Source organism: Meles meles, chromosome 9, assembly GCF_922984935.1.
Source record: "Meles meles chromosome 9, mMelMel3.1 paternal haplotype, whole genome shotgun sequence".
Lineage (NCBI taxonomy): Eukaryota > Metazoa > Chordata > Mammalia > Carnivora > Mustelidae > Meles > Meles meles.
This window is the reverse complement of record NC_060074.1, coordinates 50,978,582-51,000,376: the sequence shown is the minus strand read 5'-3', so window position 1 is coordinate 51,000,376 and position 21,795 is coordinate 50,978,582. Positions and strand designations below refer to the sequence as shown.

The following is a 21,795-nucleotide window of genomic DNA, read 5'->3' as shown; positions in this document are numbered from 1 at the left end:
TATTTATTTGACAGAGAGCATAAGCAGGAGGAACTGCAGACAGAGGGAGATGGAAAAGCAGGCTCCCTGCTGAGCTACGAGCTAGACCCTGGCATCATGATCCCTGCGTACAGCAGAGGCTCAACCAACTGAGCCCCCCAGGTGCCCCTACCCAGGGGATTCTTATGCATACAGACCTTGGGACCCATTTAATTGTAAGAACAGATACTATAATCATAGATTTTTTTTTTTTTTTTAATACTCCAGGTACTTCCAGTTCTGTGCTTAGCACCTGGAAGATTATCACTAATTGCTTCCTGGGTTAAAGAATGAATAAATCTAACTTTAGAAGGAAATCTAGCCATGTGAAATCTTCCCTACTCTAAGGAAATATTTGCAATTTTCACGAAATGTGCCCATAATACCAACTTCAATTAGTATAATCCTCATTCCTTCCTGGGTTAAACTGCTTAAATCTCCTTTGGATGTTACTTCTTCCTAAAATAATGTAATTTAAATTTACTTTGGTTGTGATGAAATATTGTATCAGACTGGTTCAAAACTCTCAAGGTGTTCTTTAATTCATCTTAGACCTCTTTCTGGGTAGAAGCTATTAGAGTTTTCTCCAATTATAACTGCAAGGAAATACCAAAATGATTTTATAAGCCAGGTAAATGTTGTTACAGGGACTACTAAATAGGCTTTAAAGTTTTAACATACTCAACAATTCAACAAATATTGACTGTACTTAAACATTCAGATTGCTATCACAAGCAGTGCAGACAAGGAAGCCAATGATTTTCTATTGCTCCCTGGGAGTATTAATTTTGACTTCTTTATTCAATTAGTTTTAAAAGCTCTTTTTGCTCCCTAGCTGCAGGCCATTTAACGCTGGGTGACTCAGGTAGACACTTTGGACGGCTGACTTTAAGAGACCTCTAGTTCACAGAGCTTCTATCAGCATAACTCATTAACACTCAAGCTTCCCTCTTGTCTGTTTTTCTAACAGATGTCGCCTTGATCTCTTTGCTAACCTTACTTTGACATTGAACATGTGAAGAACGAAATGGAGCAAAGGTGACATATCTGTGAACTCTAAATATGTTATTGCTTTCAATCTTCACAGTGACCTTGTGAAGCAGACAGTTTTCTTCCACATTATAGAAGAGATAGTTAAAGCCAATAGTGATGCAGCGAACAAAGGCAAAAGAAATATAGAAAAAAAATTAAATTTCCTTATGACTTACAGCCCACTGACAAGTGGGCTTGAGACAGGCTGAGTGACCTTCCTCTGGGAACTCAACTGCCTCAATGTTAACACTTTGCTAGAGGGAAAGACAACCTTAGTTTGACATTAGTTCTACCTCCAGGATCCTGTAAGTCTTCTTTAACATACAAACGTTTTGGAAACTTCCTTTATCTCTACTCCCCTGCCCCATAACATAAGATATATATTAGCTATCATCCTCCAAACACATGGCCCACTAATATATGTCTGAAGGGTCTCATGACTAAGGTTTTACAAGGTAGACAGTAAATGATTTTATCCTAACAACTACTAGCCCCTCAGGGTCCTGAAAACCTTGCTTCCAAATTCCTCAGAGACTTCTGCTGTTCCTAACCTCCTCCCAACTTGAAAGTATATAATAAGTCACCTCTCACAACCCCAGAGTGGCTCTTTCTGCCATTGGTCCTGTCCCTGTGCTTTAATAAGACTACCTTTTTTGCACCAACGACATCTCAAGAATTCTTTCTCAACTTCATACCGGGACCCTAAAAATTCACGTCAACAGTGGTTGCATAGCTGGACGAAGTTATATGGCTAAGAAGTGGCAGAGCCAGGACTCATTTCCCATTTCTTTGGTCCCCAGGCTCATCTACTTTCTACTGTATCATGTTGCTCTCTCATTTTATCTTGCGACCTCTCACACGCCTTTCTGCCTTCCACCAGGACATAGGTTTTGCCTTTGGCCAAGTGTTAGTCTCCCCACCCTGAATTGATCTCACACAGCAGTTTCCTAGCAATCAGATGCTCTATTGTTTCCCTGTTACTCAGCCACTTTTCTTCCTACCTTCTGTCAGCTTCTCCTTCATGGCCAGTCTGGCCCAAACATAGAGTACCACTTAAAAGACACAAAGGAATAACGTAGTTTTCTCTGATGACTTCCATGTGTCCTATTATGGATATGACATGAATATCAATTAAAAGCAGGTTTGGCTACCTATAACATAAAACCTAACTGCGGTGGCTAAACAAAAGTGGTTTATTTTTCTCATATAACAAGAAGTATAGAGGTCAGTGTTTGCATGAAATGCTGTAGTGATTTCACAGTTAATGTCTCTGCAATTCTATTGACCTTTCCCTTCCCTATGATGACAAGATGGCTGTATCTCCAGCCATTGCATCTACATTCAACACTAAATGAAAGGGGAAGGGGTAGTGTCAGTGGTATTCCTCCTTATTTACCTAAAGCCCATCCTCCTACACAAACTCAAGAGACTTCCCCTAAGGCCATGTTTAACAGCAGAGGGCACAAGCCCCACCCCCCAGCTGTTAAAAAGGCAGGAAATCAATTAATGTAATTCAGCACATCTATAAGCTAAAAAAGAAAAATCACATTAGCATATCACTGGAAAAAAACACTAACAAAATTTAACACTCATTCATGATAAAAATTCAGCAAACTAGGAACAGAGGAAAACTTCCTCAACTGAATAAGGATATTCATATACAAAAAACTCTGAAGCTAATATTATACCTAATAATGAGAAATAAAATAGGAAGCTTTCCTCCTAATCAGGAACAAGGCAAGATTGTCCCCTCTCCCCACTGCTTTTCAAGGTTGTACTAAAAGTCCTAACTAATACAATAAGACAAGAGAAGGAAATGAAAGGTATACAGACTGGGAAGGAAGAAATAAAGGTGCCTTTGTTTGTAGATGACATGACTTTCTTTGTAGAAAATAGGGAAGAATCAACAACAACAACAACAAAAACTCCAAGAACTCATAAGGGATTAGAGTAAAGTTCCAGGATACTAGGTTAATATACAAAAGTCTGTTGATTTCCTATATGCCAACAATGAACAAGTACAACATAAAATTTATATATATTTATACCTATATTTACATTATATTATTATATTACACCCCTGATAAAATATTTTTGCATAAATAATTAAATACTTAGGTATAAACTAACAAAATATGTGTAGGTTTTATATATATTAAAAAAATATCATGAAACTTTGATGAGCAAAAGAAATGGAGAGATATTCCATATTCATGGATAGGAAGACTCAATACTATAATGATATCAATTCTTCCCAACTTGATCTATAGATTCAGTACAATCCCAATCAAAATCCCAGAAAGTTATTTCGTGAATATGAACAAACTGTTTCTAAAATTTATATGGAGAGGCAAAAGAATAAGACTAGCTACCACATATTGAAGGAGAACAAAGTTTGAGACCTGACACTTAAAAGATTTACTTCCAAGCTACAATGATCAAGATGATGTGATATGGGTAAAAGAATAGATCCGAAGAAATAAATAGATGAGTGACACAGAACAGAGAGCACAGAAATAGAGCCACATAAATACAGTCAACTGATATTTGACCACAGAGCAAAAGCAGTACAAAACACAAAAAAAATACTTTTTTCAAAAAATTATGCTGGAACAATTGGACATCTCATGCAAAACAATAAATCTAGACAGACTTTGCATCTTTCATAGAAATTAACTCCACATGGAATATAGACTTAAATATAAAATGTGAAAGTGTGGGGGTACCTGGCTGGCTCAGTCAGAAAAACATGCAACTCTTGATCTTGGGGTTGTCAATTTGAGCCCCCTATTGGGTATACAGATTACTTAAATAAATAAAACTTTAAAAGAAATGCAAAAGTATAAAACACCTAGAAAATACATAGGAGAAAATCTAGATAACCTCGGATATGGCAGTAACTTTTTAGATACAGTACCAAAGAAGTTTAATTGATGAAAGAAATAATTGATAAGCTGGACTTCATTAAAATTAAAAACTTCTGCTCTGAGAAATATACTGTCAAGAAAATAACAGCATAATCAACAGACTGGGGGAAAATACTTACAAAAGACACACCTGATAAAGGACTTCTGCCCAAAGTATACAAATACTTAAAACTCAGCAATAAAAAATGAACTACCCAATTTAAAAAAATGGACAAAAGAGTCTAAGAGACACATCACCATAGAAGATATACAGATAGCCAGTAAGCATATGAAAAGATGTTCAATATCATATGTCCTTAGGGAACCGCAAATTAAGAGTAACATACTATTATATACCTATCAGAATGGCGAAAACCCAAAACACTGACAGCACCAAATGCTGGCAACAATGTAGAACAACAGAAACTCTTATTCATTGTTGTTGGGAATACAAAATGGTAAAGCCACTTTTAAAGATAGTTTCTTATAAAAATGAATATACTCTCACCATTCAGTCCAGCAATATTGCTCCTTGTTATTTACCCAAATGAAGTGAAAACTTAAATCCACACATATAAACAAATGAATGTTTATAACAGCTTTATTCATGATTGCCAAAACTTAGAAGCAGTCAAGATGTCATTTAGTATACAAATGGATAGACAAACTGTTTTATATCCAGGCAGTTGAATATTATTCAGCATTAGAAGAAAAGACCTAAGAAAATTAAAATTTAAAAAAAAATGAAATGACCTATTGAGCCATGAGAAGATATGGAGGAGACTTAAGTGCATATTACTAAGTGAAATAAGCCAATCTGAAAAGGCGACTTATTGTATAATTCTAACTATATGACATTCTGGAAAAGGCAGACTATGGAGATAGTAGATTAGGGGTTGCCAAGGATTGGGAGGGGGCAGAGGGATGGAAATGCAGAACATAGATTTTTAGAGCAGTGAAACTACTTATGCATTTGTCAAGTCCATAGACCATACTACATCAAGAAAGAGCCCTAATGTAGACTATAGACTTTGGGTGATAAAAATGTATCAATATTGGTTCACTGAATGTAACAAATATACCACTGTGGTGTGGGATGTCAAGAGATGGAGAGGTGGTAGGTGTGCCGGGACAGAGGGTATATGGCAAGTCTTTGAACCTTCTGCTCAATTGTGCCATAAATCTAAAACTGTTCCAAAAAAAAAGAAAAAAGGAAAAAAAAAAAAAGCCTCTTGCCTCCACACCCCAAAAAAGGCAGAGAAAGGAGAAAATAGGGTTGTCATCAATTATTATTATTTTTGTCTGGGACTGTGAACATTGATGTTGTGAACTAAATTGAAGTGTCTTTTTGTTTTTTAATTACTACATTTATTTATTTATTTATTTACTTATTTATTTACGTAGGCTCAGTGCAGCATGGAGCCAACGCAAGGCTTGACTTCATGAACCTTAGATCAAGGTCTGAGCTGAGTTCAGTGCTTAACTGACTAAGCCACCCAGGTAACCCCCTAAATTGAAGTTTTACTAGCAAGGTAGAAGTGAGGAAATTTCCTCCCTGATGGTATTTCTGAATTAAGATTTTTTCTGGATATAAATATGCTTCCTTACGATGTTATTGTAATTCCTCTTCTGTTTACTCGATGTGTGTTATGCCATTAGCAGTGTCTACTACCATACAGGTGCTTCCCGTGGTTTCCAACCTTAGTACTGAAGGAACAGCCAAGGGGCTTTGGCCTGGCCTCCCTGTCATCTCTGAGCCACCCTCTCTCTTCTTCATTCTCTTGTGACTCAAGCTTTCTTGTTTACAAAATGGACAACCAGAGTTCCAGGTACAGCCTGTGGTCTTGGGACTTCAGCCATAGGCCAGAGCTGCAGGACAAGGGATTCAGTTGAAGCCCTTGTCTTTAATAGCACCAGGGTATAAAAACCTGTTTTTATCTTTGTTTGAATAACATCTTTTAAGGAAGTGTAAACAAATGAATCAAATACCATCAGAGCTGCTTGCCAAATCCAGGATAAGAGAGTGGAACAACTTGCCTAAACTCTTCTGGAACAATTAAAAGCCTTGGGTGGCAACTGCTAGGACATCACCTGCATGGCCTCCCACCCATACCTCACCTTGGATCCAGCAATCCCTCCAGGGCACCCCCTGCATGGAGTACCAAAGGACATCTTGGCTGGTATGGACTCCAACTTCAGCTCTTCTGCCAGGGTGCTGTCTGCGTGGAGAGCACTGGGTTGCCCCAGCCCATGCTCACTTCAGCTCCAGCCATCCTACCAGGACAACTTCAGCATGGAGTGCTCCAGGACCCCAGCCCACAGCAGGCACAGCTCCAACCAGCCAGCCAAAGTCATCAGGCACACAACCTACACAAGGAATGACCATACGTAAGACCATTCCTTCAAGTTTAGGAGTAGCTGTTCCGCCTAATTCATAGAAACAAATACAGAAAATCAAGGAACAGCAGGTGATAGAGGAATATGCTACAAATGAAAGAACAGGACAAAACTTCAGGAAAAAAAAAACTAAATGAAATGGAGATAAGCAATAGCCTGATAAAGAATTTAAAGAAATGATTATAAAGATCACTAAGATCATTCAAGGAAAGAAGAGTAGGACTCAGAACTTCAACAAAGAGATAGAAGTTATAAAAAAGATTCAATCAGAGTTGAAGAATACAATAACTGAAATGAAAAATATACTAAAGCAAAAAAAAAAGAAAAAGAAAAATATACTAAAGCAAATCAACAATAGATTAATAGGTACAGAAGAATGGATCAAAGATCTGGAAGAAAGGATAATAGAAAGCACATAAGCTGAATAGCAAAAAGGAAAAGAATGTTAAAAAAATAAAGGTAGGTTAAGAGATCTCTTGGACAAGATCAAGCAAACAAAACATTCACATTATGGGGGGCAGGGAAGTCCCAGAAGAAGAAAAGGGGAAAAAAAGGGCAGAAAACTTATTTAAAGAAATAACAGCTAAAAACTCCCTTAACCTGGGGAAGGAAATAGACACCCATTTTCAGGAAGCACAGAGAATTCTAAAGAAGATGACCCCAAAGAGGTCCATATCAAGATACATAATAATTAAAATGTGAAAGATTGAGGCACCTGGGTGGCTCAGTGGGTTAAGTACCTGCCTTTGGCTTAGGTCATGATCTCAGGGTCCTGGGGTCAAGCCCTGCATCAGGTTCCCTACTCAGTGGGGAATCTGCTTCTCTCTCTGTCTCTCCTCACCACTCATGCTCTCTCTCTGTCTCTCTCTCTCAGACAGATAAATAAAATCTTTAAAAATAAATAAATAAAATGTCAAAGATTAAAGACAAAAACGGCATTTTAAAAGCAGTAAGACAGGGGGTGCCTGGGTGGCTAGTGGGTTAAGCTGCTTCCTTCGGCTCAGGTCATAGTCCCGGGGTCCTGGGATGGAGCCCCTCATCCGGCTCTCTGCTCAGCGGGGAGTCTGCTTCCCTCTCTCTCTCTCTGCCTGCCTCTCTGCCTACTTGTGATCTCTCTCTGTCAAAAAAATAAATAAAATCTTAAAAAAAAATAAAATAAAAGCAGTAAGAGAAACAAAAGTGTCCATACAAGAGAAACCATATAAGGCTGTCAGCTGATTTTTCAGCAAAAACTTAGCAGGCTAGACCAGAAGGGCACGATATATTCAAAGTGCTGGAACGAAAAAACCCATAACCAAAAATATTCTACTGGACAAGGTTATCATTCAGAATAAAGAGTTTCCTAAACTGGGGTTCCTGGGCGGCTCAGTTGGTTAAGCACCTGCCTTTGGCTCAATTCATAATCTCAGGATTTTGGGATTGAGCCCTCACTGGGCTCCCTGCTCAGCGGGGTGTCTGCTGCTCTCTCTGCTCCTCCCCCACCCCTTGCTTGTGTTCTCTCTCAAAATAAATAAAAATCTTAAAGAAAAAAAAAGAGAGTTTCCCAAACAAATGTTAAGGGAGTTCTTCATCACTAAACCAGCCTTACAAGAAATGTTAAAAGGACTTAAGTGGAAAAGAAAAGGCTGTAATTAGAAGGAAAAAAAAAGAAAGAAAGAAAGAAATAGGGATGCCTGGGTCATTCAGTGAAATAAGCATCAGACTCTTGATTTCAGCTCAAGTTATGGTCTCAGGGTCATGAAATCAAGCCCCCTGTTAGGCTCTGCACAGGGTATGGATACTTCCTAAGATTCTCTCTCCCTCCCTGTCTCTCTACCCCTTCCCCCACCCCCTACTCTTTCTCTCTCTCCAAGAAAAAAAAAGAAGTTAAAAAAATATGAATAGAAAGTTGTAAGACATGACACATATACATAAACTATGGAAGGGAGAGTAAAACAGAAGTTATTTTAGAATGTGTTCAAATTAAGGTGCCTAGGTGGCTCAGCAGGTTAAGCATCTGCCTTCCACTGAGGTCATGATCCCAGGGTCCTGGGATTAACCCCCTCATCCGGCTCTCTGCTTGGTGGGGAGGCTACTTCTCCCTCTGCTCTCCCTGCAGCTCATGCTCTCTTTCTTGCTTGCTTGCTCTCTCTATCTCTCTCTCAAGTAAATAAATAAAACCTGGGGCACCTGGGTGATGCAGTCATTAAGTGTTTGTCTTCAGTCCAAGTCATGATCCCAGGGTCCTGGGATTGAGTCCCATGTCGGGCTCCTTGCCTGCTTCTCTTTCTCCCACTCCCCCTGCTTGTGTTCCCTCTCTCGCTGTATCTTTCTCTGTCATAAATTAATAAAACCTTTTAAAAACAAGAAGAAGGAATGATTTAAAGAAAAAAATAAATAATAAAATCTTTTCTAAAAATAAAAAAAAATAAAATGTGTTCAAACTTAAGTGACCATCAACTTAATATAAAATGCTATATACTTAGGATGTCATATATTAACCTCATGGCAATCACAAACCCAAAACCTTCAATAGATACATGAAAAAGAAAGCCAAGCATAGCACTCCAGAAAGTTATCAGTCACAAGGAAAGAAAGAGAAGAAGAAAGGAACAAAGAAGAACTACAAAAACAACCAGAAAACAATGAACAAAATGTCAATAAGTACATCCATATCAACGATTACTTAAAATCTAAATGGTCTAAATGTTCTAATCAAAAGATACGGGGTGGTGGAATCGATGACAAACCAAGACTCATGTATAAGCTGCCTACAAGAGAGTCATTTCAGATCCAAAGACAAATACAGGCTGAGAAGTGTGAGGATGAGGAAAGATATTCCATCCAAATGGAAGTAAAAATCAACACAAAAAAAACAAAAGAAAAACCAAAAAATCCAGGTAGCAATACTTATATCAGACAAATAGACTCTAAAACAAACACTGTAACAAGAGACAAAGAAGAGCATTCTATATTGATTAAAGGATCAAGCCACCAAGAGAATGTAACAATTGTAAATATTTATTCATCCCAAATAGGGGCACCCAAATATTTAAAGCAAATACTAACAGATATAAAAGGAGAAACTGATAGTAATACAATAATGGTAGGAAACATTAGCTCTCCACTTACATCAATGGATAGATCACTAGGCAGAAATCGATAAGGCAACAGTGTCTTTTAGCAACACATTAGACCAGATGGACTTAATATCTATCTATCTATCTATCATCTATCTATCTATCTATCTATCATCTATCTATCTATCTATCTATCTGTCACATTTATCCCCCAAACAACAGAATACCCATTCTTTTCAAGTTCCCATTGGACATTCTTCAAAATAGATCACATGTTAGTCCACAAAACATTTCTCAATAGACTAAAAGATTTAAGAAGATTGAAAGCATATCATGTATCTTTTCTGAGCACGATGATATGACTAGAAATCAGTCACACACCAAAAAAAGTAGATAAGACACAAATGTGGAGACTAAACAACATGCTGCTAAAACAATTAATGGATCTATGAAGAAATCAAGAAGGAAATAAACAACTACGTGAAGACAAATGAAAATGAAACAGCAGTCTAAATTCTTTGGGATACAGTGAAAACGGTTCTAAGAGGGAAATTTATAGCAATACAAGCTTACCTCAAGAAATAAGAAAAACTCGGGACACCTGGGTGGGTCAGTTAGCTAAGCATCAGACTCTTGATCTCAGCTCAGGTCTTGATCTCCGGGTCGTGAGTTCAAAGCCTGCATTACTTTAGAAAAAAAGAAAAAAGAAAAACTCAAATAAACAATCCAATCTTACACTTAAAGGGAATGAGGAAAAAAAAATCATGGTTAGTAGAAGAAAGGAAATCATAAAGATCAGAGCAGAAATAAATGAAATAGAGAGTAAAAATCAAGAGAAGACATCAATGAAATGAAGAGTTGTTTCTTTGAAAAGATAAACAAAATCAATAGACCTTTAGCCAGACTCATCAGGGAAAAAAGGAGAGAGGTGACAAATAAATAAAAGCAGAGGGGCACCTGGGTGGCGTAGTCAGTTAAGCCTCTGCCTTCAGCTCAGGTCATGATCTCAGGGTCCTGGGATCGAGCCCCGCATAGGGCTCTCTGCTCGGTAGCGAGCCTGCTTTCCCCTCTCTCTCTGTCTCCCTCTCTGCCTACTTGTGATCTCTCGCTCTGTCAAATAAATAAATAAAGTCTTATAAATAAAAGCAGAAATAAACGAGAAGTAACTACTGACACTACAGAAATAAAAAAGATGGGCCTCCTGGGTGACTCATTTGGTTAAGCATCTGCCTTCAGCTCAAGTCATGATCTCAGAGTCCTGGGATTGAGCCTCACATTGGGCTCCCTGCTCAGTAGGGAACTTGCTTCTCCCTCTCCCACTCCCTACTTGTGCTCTTGCTCTCTCTCTCTCAAATAAATAAAATCTTTAAAAAAAAAAAAGATTATAAGAGACTACTCTGAAAAATTATATGCCAACAAATTGTATAACCTAGAAGAAATGAGTAAATTTTTAGAAACATGATCTTCCCAAACTGATTCAGGAAGAAATAGAAAATCTGAACAGGCCAATTATAAGTAATGAAATTAAATTGGTAATCAAAAAATTCTTGAGAAAAAAGGTCTAGGAACAGATGGATTCACAGGTGAATTCTATCAAACATATAAAGAAGAGTTAACACTTATTTTCTTCAAATTATTCCAAAAAATAGAAGAGAAAGGAAGGCTCCCAAATATATTCCATGAGGCCAGAATTACCCTGATACCAAAGCTGGCAAAGACAATACAAAAAAGAAAACTATAAGCCACTATCCCTGATGAACATAGATGCAAAAATACCCAACAACAACAAAAAATACCCAACAAAATATTAATGAGCCATATTCAACAGTACACTAAAAGTATCATTCACCACAATCAAGTAGATTTTATTCCGGGGTTGCAAGGATGGTTCAGTATCTGCAAATCAACGAGATACACTGCATTAACAAAATGAAGGATAAAAATCATATAATCATCTCAATAGATACAGAAAAAGCACTTGTCAAAATTCAATATCTGTTCATGACAAAAACTCTCAAGAAAGTTGGTTTGAAGAAACATACCTCAAAAAATAAAGCCTATATATAACAAATCCACAGCTAATATCATACTCAATGGTGAAAAAGAGTTTTTCCTCTAAGGTCAGGAACAAGACAAGGATATCCTCTCTCACCACTTTTATTCAACATAGTCCTGGAAGTCCTAACCACAGCAATCAGACAACAAAAAGAAATAAAATCACCTAAATTGGTAAGGAGAAGTTAAACTATCACTATTTCAGATGACATAATAATGCACATAGAAAGCCCTAAAGACTCCACCAAAAACCAAAAAACTAGTAGGAGTAATAAATGAATTCAGTAAAGTTTTTCAAAATACAAAATTAATACACAGAAATATGTTGCATTTATATACACTAATAAAGAATTAACAGAAAGAGAAATTAAGAAAACAATTCCAGGGGCGCCTGGGTGGCTCAGTGGTTTAAGACTCTGCCTTCGGCTCAGGTCATGATCTCAGGGTCCTGGGATCGAGCCCCGCATCAGGCTCTCTGCTCAGTGGAGAGCCTGTTTCTCCCTCTCTCTCTGCCTGCCTCTCTGCCTACTTGTGACCTCTCTCTCTGTCAAATTAAAAAAAAAAAAAGAAAAGAAACAATTCCATTTATAATTATGCCAAAAAGAATAAAATACCTAGAAATGAATTTAACCAAGGAGGTGAAAGACCTGTACTCTAAAACTATACACATTGATGAAAGAAACTGAAGATGACACAAATGGAAATGAATTGAAAGAATTAATATCTTAAAATGTCCTTACTACCCAAAATAATCTACAGATTCAATGCAATCCCTATAAAAATACCAACAGCATCTTCCACAGAACTAAAACCAATAATACTAAACTTTTGTATAGAACCACTAAAGACCCCAAATAACCAAAGCGATCTTGAGAAAGAACAAACCTGGAGGTATCACAAACCCCGATTTCAAGATATATTATAAAGCTATAGCAGTCAAAATAGTAAGGTATTTTCACAAAAGTAGATACATAGATCAATGGAACAGAATAGAAAACTCAGAAATACACCTGTACTTTATGGTCAAGTAAGCTATGACAAAGGAGGCAAGAATATACACTGGGGGAAAGACAGTCTCTTCAACGCGTGGTGTTGGGAAAACTGGACAGCTGCATGCAAAAGGGTGAACCTGGACCACTTTCTCTCACTATATAAGAAAATAAACTCAAAATGGATTAAAGGCTTAAACATGAGACCTGAAGCCATAAAACTCCTAGAAGAAAACATAGGCAATAGTTCCTTTGACATCAACTTCAGGAATATTTTTCTAGATATGTCTCCTCAGGCAAAGAAAACAAAAGCAAAAATAAACTATTGAGATGACACCAAAGTAAAAATCTTTTGTGTAGCAAGGGAAACCATCAACAAAATGTAAAGACAAGGCACTGAATGAGAGAAGATTTTGCAAATGATATATCTGATAAGGGGTTAGTATCCAAAACATAAAAAGAACTTATACAACTCAACACCAAAAAGCTAACCAATCCAATTAAAAAATGACCAGAGGACGTTTTTCCAAAGAAGACATACAGATGGCTAACAGACACAGGAGAAGATGTTCAACGTCAATATTCATCAGGGAAATGTAAATCAAAACCACAGTGAGGTATTAACTTACACCTGTCAAAAAAGCTAGGATCAAAATATAAGAAAGAACAAGTATTGGCAAGGATGTAGAGAAAAAGGAATTCTTACACATTATTGGTGGGAATGTAAATTAGTGTAGCCACTGTGGAAAACAGTACAGAGGTTCCTCAAAAACTTAAAGATAGAACCATCATAGGATGAAATAATTCCTCTACTGGGTCTTTACCCAAAGAGAATGAAAACACTAATTCAGAAAGATATGTGCGCCCTTCTATTTATTGCAGCATTAGTTACAATAGCTAAGATATATAAACAACCCATATGTCCATCAACAGATGAAAAGATAAAGAAGATGTACCATAGATATGAAATGGGATAGTACCCAGTTCTAAAACAGAATGAGGTCTTGGCATTTGTGATAATACAGATGGACCTAGAGAGTATTACGTCAGGGGAAATTAGACAGAGAAAGACAAATGCCATATGATTTCATTTTATGTGGAATTAAAAAAACAAAAAAACAAAACAAATGAACAAACAAAAAGCAGAAACAGACCCATTAGTACAATGAACAAACTGATGATTTCCAGAGGGGACGGGGTGGAGGGTGGGCAACATAGGCGAAGGGAAATAGGAGATATAGGCTTGCAATTATGAAATGAATAAGTCACAGGGATAACAGGTATAGCAGGGGAGCTGGAGTCAGTCGTATTGTGGTGCCTCGTGACAGATGGGAGCTATACTTGTGGTGAGCATAGCATAATGCATAGACTTATTGAATCAGAATGTTGTATACCTGAAACTAATGTAACATTGTGTGCCAAGTATACTGGAATCTTTTTAAAATGTAAAAAAAAAAATCTGAAACAAACAATACCAAATATTGATAAATATTAAACCTGAGTGACAATTTTTTTTAAAAGTGAGCTAACTGAAAATTTTGTGTTCTGTTGTTTTGTAAAAATGAGCAGCACAAAGTTAGAAATCAGCATCAAAATCTCTAAGACCAAATGCTGGCATCTTGGTCCTAATAGCACTCTAACCAATGCTTATTTTTTATTTCTTTTTCTTTTTTTTTTAAGTTTTAATTTTAATTCTGGTATAGTTAACACACAGGGTAATAGTTTCAGGTGTACAATATAGTGATGCATCAATTCCACACAACACCTGGTTCTCATCACAAGTGCACTCCTTAATCCCCAACCCCATTTAACCCATCCTCCCACCCACCTCCCTTCTGGGAACCACCAATGCTTATTTTTAAATAAAAAATTGAAAGGTCTTACTCCTCTCTTTATCACGAGAATCTTTTTCCACTCCTACCCTTTCTTGTTTCCTGTTTCCTGGACCCAAATAATTTATTATTTTTTTTAGTACAATTACTGATTTACTTGAACCAAGGATGTCAAAGAGTAACTGAAATAAATAATTAGATTACAATAAAAATGTTTTTATTTTGGAACTAAAGCCGTACCAGCACTGATTTTTAGTAAATGGTGCTCCCGTGGCCTCAGTTTCAAAGATGTTGTCTCTGCCCTCTGAGAGTTAATCAAAGAGTGACCAACAATGTTGTTGGCATAGACTTACATACGGTGAGTCTATTAAAATGTTCGTGTGTATGAATTATATTCAGTTGAAGTCCAAACTTAAACCAATACCCTTTGAAAGGAGAGAACTGCAACACAGTAATTAATTAGCGTTTGTGCTTACTATAACAAAGCCCCTTCTTGTCTAAACCAAAGTCTTCCAGGTTTATTACAGCAATCAGAGTAATGTGTTGGAATTTCACATGTGTATGTGTGCGTGAATAATATAGGTCTTAACATTCCTTGGCCGAGTCCTATTCTTAGGTAGTTTTTCACAGAATGGCAGTTTTTACAAAAGCACAGTGTTTTCTCTTCAACGAAGAATCCCAAAAAGAATTATAATCAATGGCAGACCTAATATCCCTTCTTTATTTGCCATCAACCTAAGTTCAGGCTGTAACCTCTATGTTTTAATTGTGTTTAAACTGTATGTAAACAGTTTTACTGTATGTAAACTGATACTGTCTCCCTCCCACCTGTGGCACAGAATGACCATAGAAAACTGCAGACTGGAACATTAGGCTCCCTTTCTGTCTCTCTTCTGTTTCCCACTTACCTAAGTTTCATTTCCTCATGCCTTTAAAAAGATTCAAATGGAATTAAAGCCACTTAAGAAATGTCCTCCTGGGTGGTATGTCCTACTTAAGGTTTTTTGGGTCATAAATAGGCTTTCTCACAATGTTATTATAATCCTTAATGTATTAATTGTTTGTAATGAAAGTGCATTTCTTATTTTAAAAGAGTGAAATTATACATGTGCTGCTCTCAGAGGAATTCTTTGCAATGTGTAAGTCAATTTGTTCATTTATCCCAGGGGCACTGATCAAGTGCTCATTATGTCCCAGCACTCTGGGACCTGAATCCTTATCCTCAGAAGTTCACAAAGCAGTAGAAGAAATAGACTCATAAATGAAACACCATGGCAGATAGCCCTTGCCATGCTAGAGATCTCTCTAACACAGTAATGTAAACCCTGATAAGGCACACATATGGTCTCCTAGGACATGCTATTTGAACGGGATTCTAAGGGTTGCTTAGCAAAACCCTCCTCCTAGTCATGATTTAGGGCCAGAGATCCACCCAGTTTCTAGGCGATAGGGAGAAATCATCCAAATTCCTGTTCTAGTGGAAAACTGAGACGCCAAACCTATTAGAGAAGCAAGAACTCAGAGCAGGGCAAAGGTGGTAACACTGTATAACACTATTGAACCATCCAAAAAAAAAAAAAAAAAAAACATTTCCTCTATCATCAGGAGATGTTTATTGATTTCTGAGTATGTTTGCAGTAATGTTTTATGTGCTAGAAATACAGCATTGAACAAAAGAGATATAATTCTTCACCCTGATAGAACTTGTATGAGAAGGAAAATAATATTAAAGATTTGGGAAAATATCATGTGAAAGAAGCTGCTTCTAGAATAGTATATTTGGTATAATCTGGACTTTATTGTATGGGAAAGACTAAAAGATTACTTTATGTTAGCTTTTGCTCCATAACAGACTACAAAACATCTTGGTTTAGGCAACAACCATCTACTAAGCTTGAGACTCAGTGGGTTTGTGCTCTGGACTGGGCTTACTGGTAGTTATTCTGCTGGTCTTGATTGGGTTCACCGAAAGATCTGCGTTCGTTGGCTACTCAACTAGGCAACTCTCTTTCTGGGGACTTGCTGAGTGTCAGCTGATGTGACAGGGGCAACTAGGCAGAAGTCCCTTGTCATTCAGAAGGTCAGCATAGGCTTATTTACAAGGTAGCAGTACATTCCAAGGGCAGCAAGAGAGGATAAGCACAATCATAAACTTTTTCCCAAGTCTCCAAGTCCAACATTTGCTATTGTCCCGTTAACCCAGCCCCTAGTCAGTGGTGAGAGAGGAAGACCCAAGGGTGAGCCTCCAGGGAGGTATGAAAACATTTGGGGGCCTTGCTGCAACAATTTAGTACAGATATACACCAAAAAATTGAGGGTGGTTGCCCGGGTAGTGGGATTACAATTTATGGTTTCTTGTCTGTTTCTCCTTTAATTTTTGACATTTCTTCTGGTAATCAGGAGAAGGAACTCAGAGGCCTATTATCAGAAGCTGAGGATGCCAGGACTTGCAGCTTGGAGCTCAGTGACAGTGCCCAGTAGTTAACACTGGGCTCCACGTTGGGCCCCTAGAAGTACATCATACCCCACTTAGCCTGGCTGGACTGGGGAAGGGAGGCTTCAGCGAATTGCTTCTTTGTTCAGAAACAGAGTATATTATTGTCTAGTCTGCATATAAGAGAAATTAGAAGATTCAGTTTGGGGTGTAAGAGCAAACACGGGCAGGAAGAAAATGATAGAGGAGGCCCCCTTACGCAAATTTGAACCCCCTATTGAAGTGGGATGAACTCGGGAAGGAAAGAAGAGAATTCTGTCTCTCTGATAATTTTGGAATTAGTTATTAGAATATTATATTCTGGTGAAAACTCAAACATCATTTTATTCAAAATCTTCATTACACCAGATTTCCAGAGAAGTGGCGAGACTTGACAGGCTTCCTGACATCTTATGGTAGAACTAGAACCTGTATCTCCTGAGAGCAAGTCTGGTGGTTTCTCCCTGTGGCACTGCTGCTCTGAAGACAGCTGGTCCGTTTGTGAACTGTGGGATGGTGACTGGGTCTCTCTCTTCCCCTCCACCCTCCACACACACACACACACACACACACACACACACACACACACACACACAGACTGTGTATTAAGATGATCCAAGTGTTACCATTAATGATGGCGACCATCGGCTACCATTTCTCATGCTGCGCCTTTAAGACTACACCTGGAGGTTATGAGATAAAATACACTAAGCAAGCAATTTGTAAAAGACTTACAGTTAATGAGGACTTGAAAAATATAGGTTGGATTGTCAAGTCAACACTGGTCTCAGGCCTGGGATTTTGCCAGGGGCAAATTATCTGCTACATCGATGGAACTCTCTTGGCTTTGCTTGACTTGAGCCTATTAGTATGCTCAAGGCCTTTACCCTGAAAGGAGCATTGAGAAGAAAAGTTTGTGTTGCTGCAGTGGATGTTTTATTATTTATCAAGTCCAATGCCATTCCTTTTTATCATGGTCAGAACCAGATATTTTGTCATAAAGGAATATACACAACTACTTCACGAAAATGAACCTGGCTTATAGCGTCTACCTAAATACATCCGAGTTAAGGATGTGAGATGGAAGGAAACAAGAAAAAGAGGGAGAGACAGAAGAGCTACTGCTCATATGTATCACAGTTTATAGGATTCCAAGAAGGTGTTCTGATTCGGGCCTCATGAAAACAGGTACATGCAGAAATCAGAGAGACCTCTCTGCGAAGTGTGGGGATCTACCCTTTTCTACCACATACAGATGGAAGAATGAGTTCATGATTTCTGTGTGTCAAGCCAAAAATGACTCAGGCCCAATGATTTGGTTTTCTAACGGGGTAGCTTGAATTGTAAGGTGATTTTCTCACTTTATCTATGTTATCTCAGATGTGGATCTGATGGTCTGCCTAATCCTACCCCTTTCCTTGCATTTGCACTGAGAGCCCACTCTGCTTTTATTTCTGCCACCATGGGTGGAGACGAACGGGAAGCATATCATCTATGTGGTGACAAGACATGCAGAAAATGCCTTCTTGACTGTTGCCAACGATAAGACCAAAAACCTTAAAACGTGAGGCCACTTGACTATTCTGCACAGCCCCTGAATTGCTGTGAGCTATCCTTGTCTCCAGTCCCATTTGCATTTTCCCATGCTGGCCACACTGTGTGCGTGATTTGCCGAAGTTTCTGAGCGCTAACAAATCTTTGCTAAATGAGTATCTGTTCTAGACGTAAGGCATTTACTTGAAATAGCTTTGACTCTCAATTGATGTTGCGTGGGGTTTAAAGATCTCTAACCAATGCTCTGTTTTGTTAAACAGAGCAGCCTTGAAAACGGATGAGGTTGCCGGACACTAGGATCTCCTTGACCTTTGGGCCCCAGAGCCACATCTAAAGTTGTAGCAAATGGGTAGAAACACAATCTGCAAGCTCTTGCTTTTCTATTCCACTCTCCTCTGACTGGTCTTGGAGACACCAGATTCCAAACGGCAACTGCGACAGTTTCTTTAGGATTATACCTGTCCAGAATTGTTCTGACACAAATGGATGGATATTCCAAGGTTGAAATAATCTACTCTAGAGACACTCCTAAATTTATTCTATACATAAGTCATTAAAAAATAATTTGAATGATTTATTAACAGTTATTGACTATCTACTCTGAGCCAGGTTTCTGGAATTATAGAGATAAGTAAATTAAGTCTTTCTCCTCAAGAAGTCCAAAGCCAAACATGGGAGACACATCTATAAACGTTCATATAACAGCTTGTCCTAAGTACAACAGTAAAATTGAGGCACAGTACTAGCACAAAGGGTTAATCACCAGAGAGAGTTAATCACTCTCTCTAGAGGCGAAATGCTCAGGGAAGGCCTCTAATGTCCCATTCAGTAGTGCAGGCCTAGCAGATTCTTCAAGGACCCCTGAGGATTATCTAAAGTACATGGAATTAAGGAATATTTGGGCTGAAAAGTACCTTTTTTTTTTTTTTTTTAGCAATTTTAGAGACAGCACGAGAGCAAGAGCAGGAGGGAGAGGGAGGGAGAATCTGAGGCAGCTCCCCACTGAGCACAGAGCTGAACGCCGGCTTGATCCCACCCTTGCAAGATCGTGACTTGAGCCAAAACCAAGACTTGGAGACTTAACTGACTGAGCCACCCAGGCACCCCGGGCTGCAAAGTATCTTTAGAAACTACACTCTCTCTCTACATTTAGCCAAGACTGCTTTTATATGCCATTCTCTCCAAACAGGGAAGCATACATCATTTGCAGAAGGCTTTGTTCAAAAAATAGGAATGAGAGTGGTGTTAAAGGTACTAAAATAGAAAAGTTTTTCCTGAGTGCGTTACTTACCTCGACTCTTAGCTTGTCAGGGACGGTAACCAGGACGCGGTGTCTGCTCCTGTCGCCTGCACCTGCTAACCCGTAGCCATCATGCGTGAGTGTAACTCCATCCACGTCGGCCAGGCTGGTGTCCAGATTGGCAATGCCTGCTGGAAGCTCTATTGCCTGGAGCATGGCATTCAGCCCGATGGCCAGATGCCAAGTGACAAGACCATCGGGGGAGGAGGCGACTCCTTCAACACCTTCTTCAGTGAGACGGGCGCTGGCAAGCATGTGCCCAGGGCCGTGTTTGTAGACCTGGAACCCACAGTCATTGATGAAGTTCGCACTGGCACCTACCGCCAGCTCTTCCACCCTGAGCAGCTCATCACAGGCAAGGAAGATGCTGCCAACAACTACGCCCGAGGGCACTACACCATTGGCAAGGAGATCATTGACCTTGTCTTGGACCAAATTCGGAAGCTGGCTGACCAGTGCACAGGTCTTCAGGGCTTCTTGGTTTTCCACAGCTTTGGAGGGGGAACTGGTTCCGGGTTCACCTTCCTGCTGATGGAACGTCTCTCTGTCGATTATGGCAAGAAGTCCAAGCTGGAGTTCTCCATTTACCCAGCCCCTCAGGTTTCTACAGCTGTAGTTGAGCCCTACAACTCCATCCTCACTACCCACACACCCTGGAGCACTCTGATTGTGCCTTCATGGTAGACAACGAGGCCATCTATGACATCTGTCGTAGAAACCTCGATATCGCACGCCCAACCTACACTAACCTTAACCGCCTTATTAGCCAGATTGTGTCCTCCATCACCGCTTCCCTCAGATTCGATGGAGCCCTGAACGTTGATCTGACAGAATTCCAGACCAACCTGGTGGCCTATCTCTGTATCCACTTCCCTCTGGCCACCTATGCCCCTGTCATCTCTGCTGAGAAAGCCTACCATGAACAGCTTTCTGTAGCAGAGATCACCAACGCGTGCTTTGAGCCAGCCAACCAGATGGTGAAATGTGACCCTCGCCATGGTAAATACATGGCTTGCTGCCTGTTGTACCGTGGTGATGTGGTTCCCAAAGATGTCAATGCTGCCATTGCCACCATCAAGACCAAGCTCAGCATCCAGTTTGTGGACTGGTGCCCCACTGGCTTCAAAGTGGGCATTAATTATCAGCCTCCCACTGTGGTGCCCGGTGGAGACCTGGCCAAAGTCCAGCGAGCTGTGTGCATGCTGAGCAACACCACAGCCATCGCTGAGGCCTGGGCTCGCCTGGACCACAAGTTTGACCTGATGTATGCCAAGCGTGCCTTTGTTCACTGGTATGTGGGGGAGGGCATGGAGGAAGGAGAGTTTTCTGAGGCCCGTGAGGACATGGCTGCCCTTGAGAAGGATTATGAGGAGGTTGGTGTGGATTCTGTTGAAGGAGAGGGTGAAGAAGAAGGAGAGGAATACTAATTACCATTCCTTTTCAGCCCTGCATCATGTCACATTCAGAACTTAAGCTTTAACATTAGCTGACAGGCGTTAAAGCTTTCTGGTTAGATTGTCTTCACTTTTAACTGTGATCGTGTCTTTTCCATGTGTACCGGTTGCATTTCTCCATCATGTCTCAAAGTAAAGGCTTTAAGAACAAAAAAAAGAAAAAAGAAAAAAAAAGAAAAGTTTTTCCTTTCTTTGGTCTGTCTTTTGATTCGTGATGTTATTTTTAGTGGCTATTTAATGTTCATCTAAGTAGAAAAGTTTTCTTCTTTATTAGCATGAGTTTTACTGTTCATATTTTTTCAGTGCCAGCTTTAACCGTAAGAGCATTAACTCAGACATGGAATCACTGAAATTACACAGTTTTTGTCTCATGGCTCCTAAATGCATATGCATTTCATGCTTACCAAAATACTAGAAAAGGTGCACCAAACTAACTCAACTGTTTCCATTTCACTTCATGATATGGGCACATTCTACCAACATTCTTTGCCTTCCTGCTGAGTAAGGAACTGCCGAAAAGAAAAGGATCTATGAGCTGCCTTATCTTCTCCTTTCCTTCCGCGTCGTCATTTCCAGTGTAAGTGGCTGGCTACGACAGAGAAGGAACAAGAGTGAGAGGACATGATATGGCTCGTTGTTTTTTTGGTGTTAAAATGCCATCACCTTCTTTGCGCATTTGAAACAAACTGTGGTTCAAACGGGAAGCATGGCCTCTTGGGGCTGTCA

General features: G+C 39.2%; 1 pseudogene; it reads left to right on the top strand.

The window, feature by feature from the left end:
* Positions 1–19,599: 19,599 nt before the first annotated feature.
* Positions 19,600–21,248, top strand: LOC123950302 (annotated as a pseudogene).
* Positions 21,249–21,795: the final 547 nt, after the last annotated feature.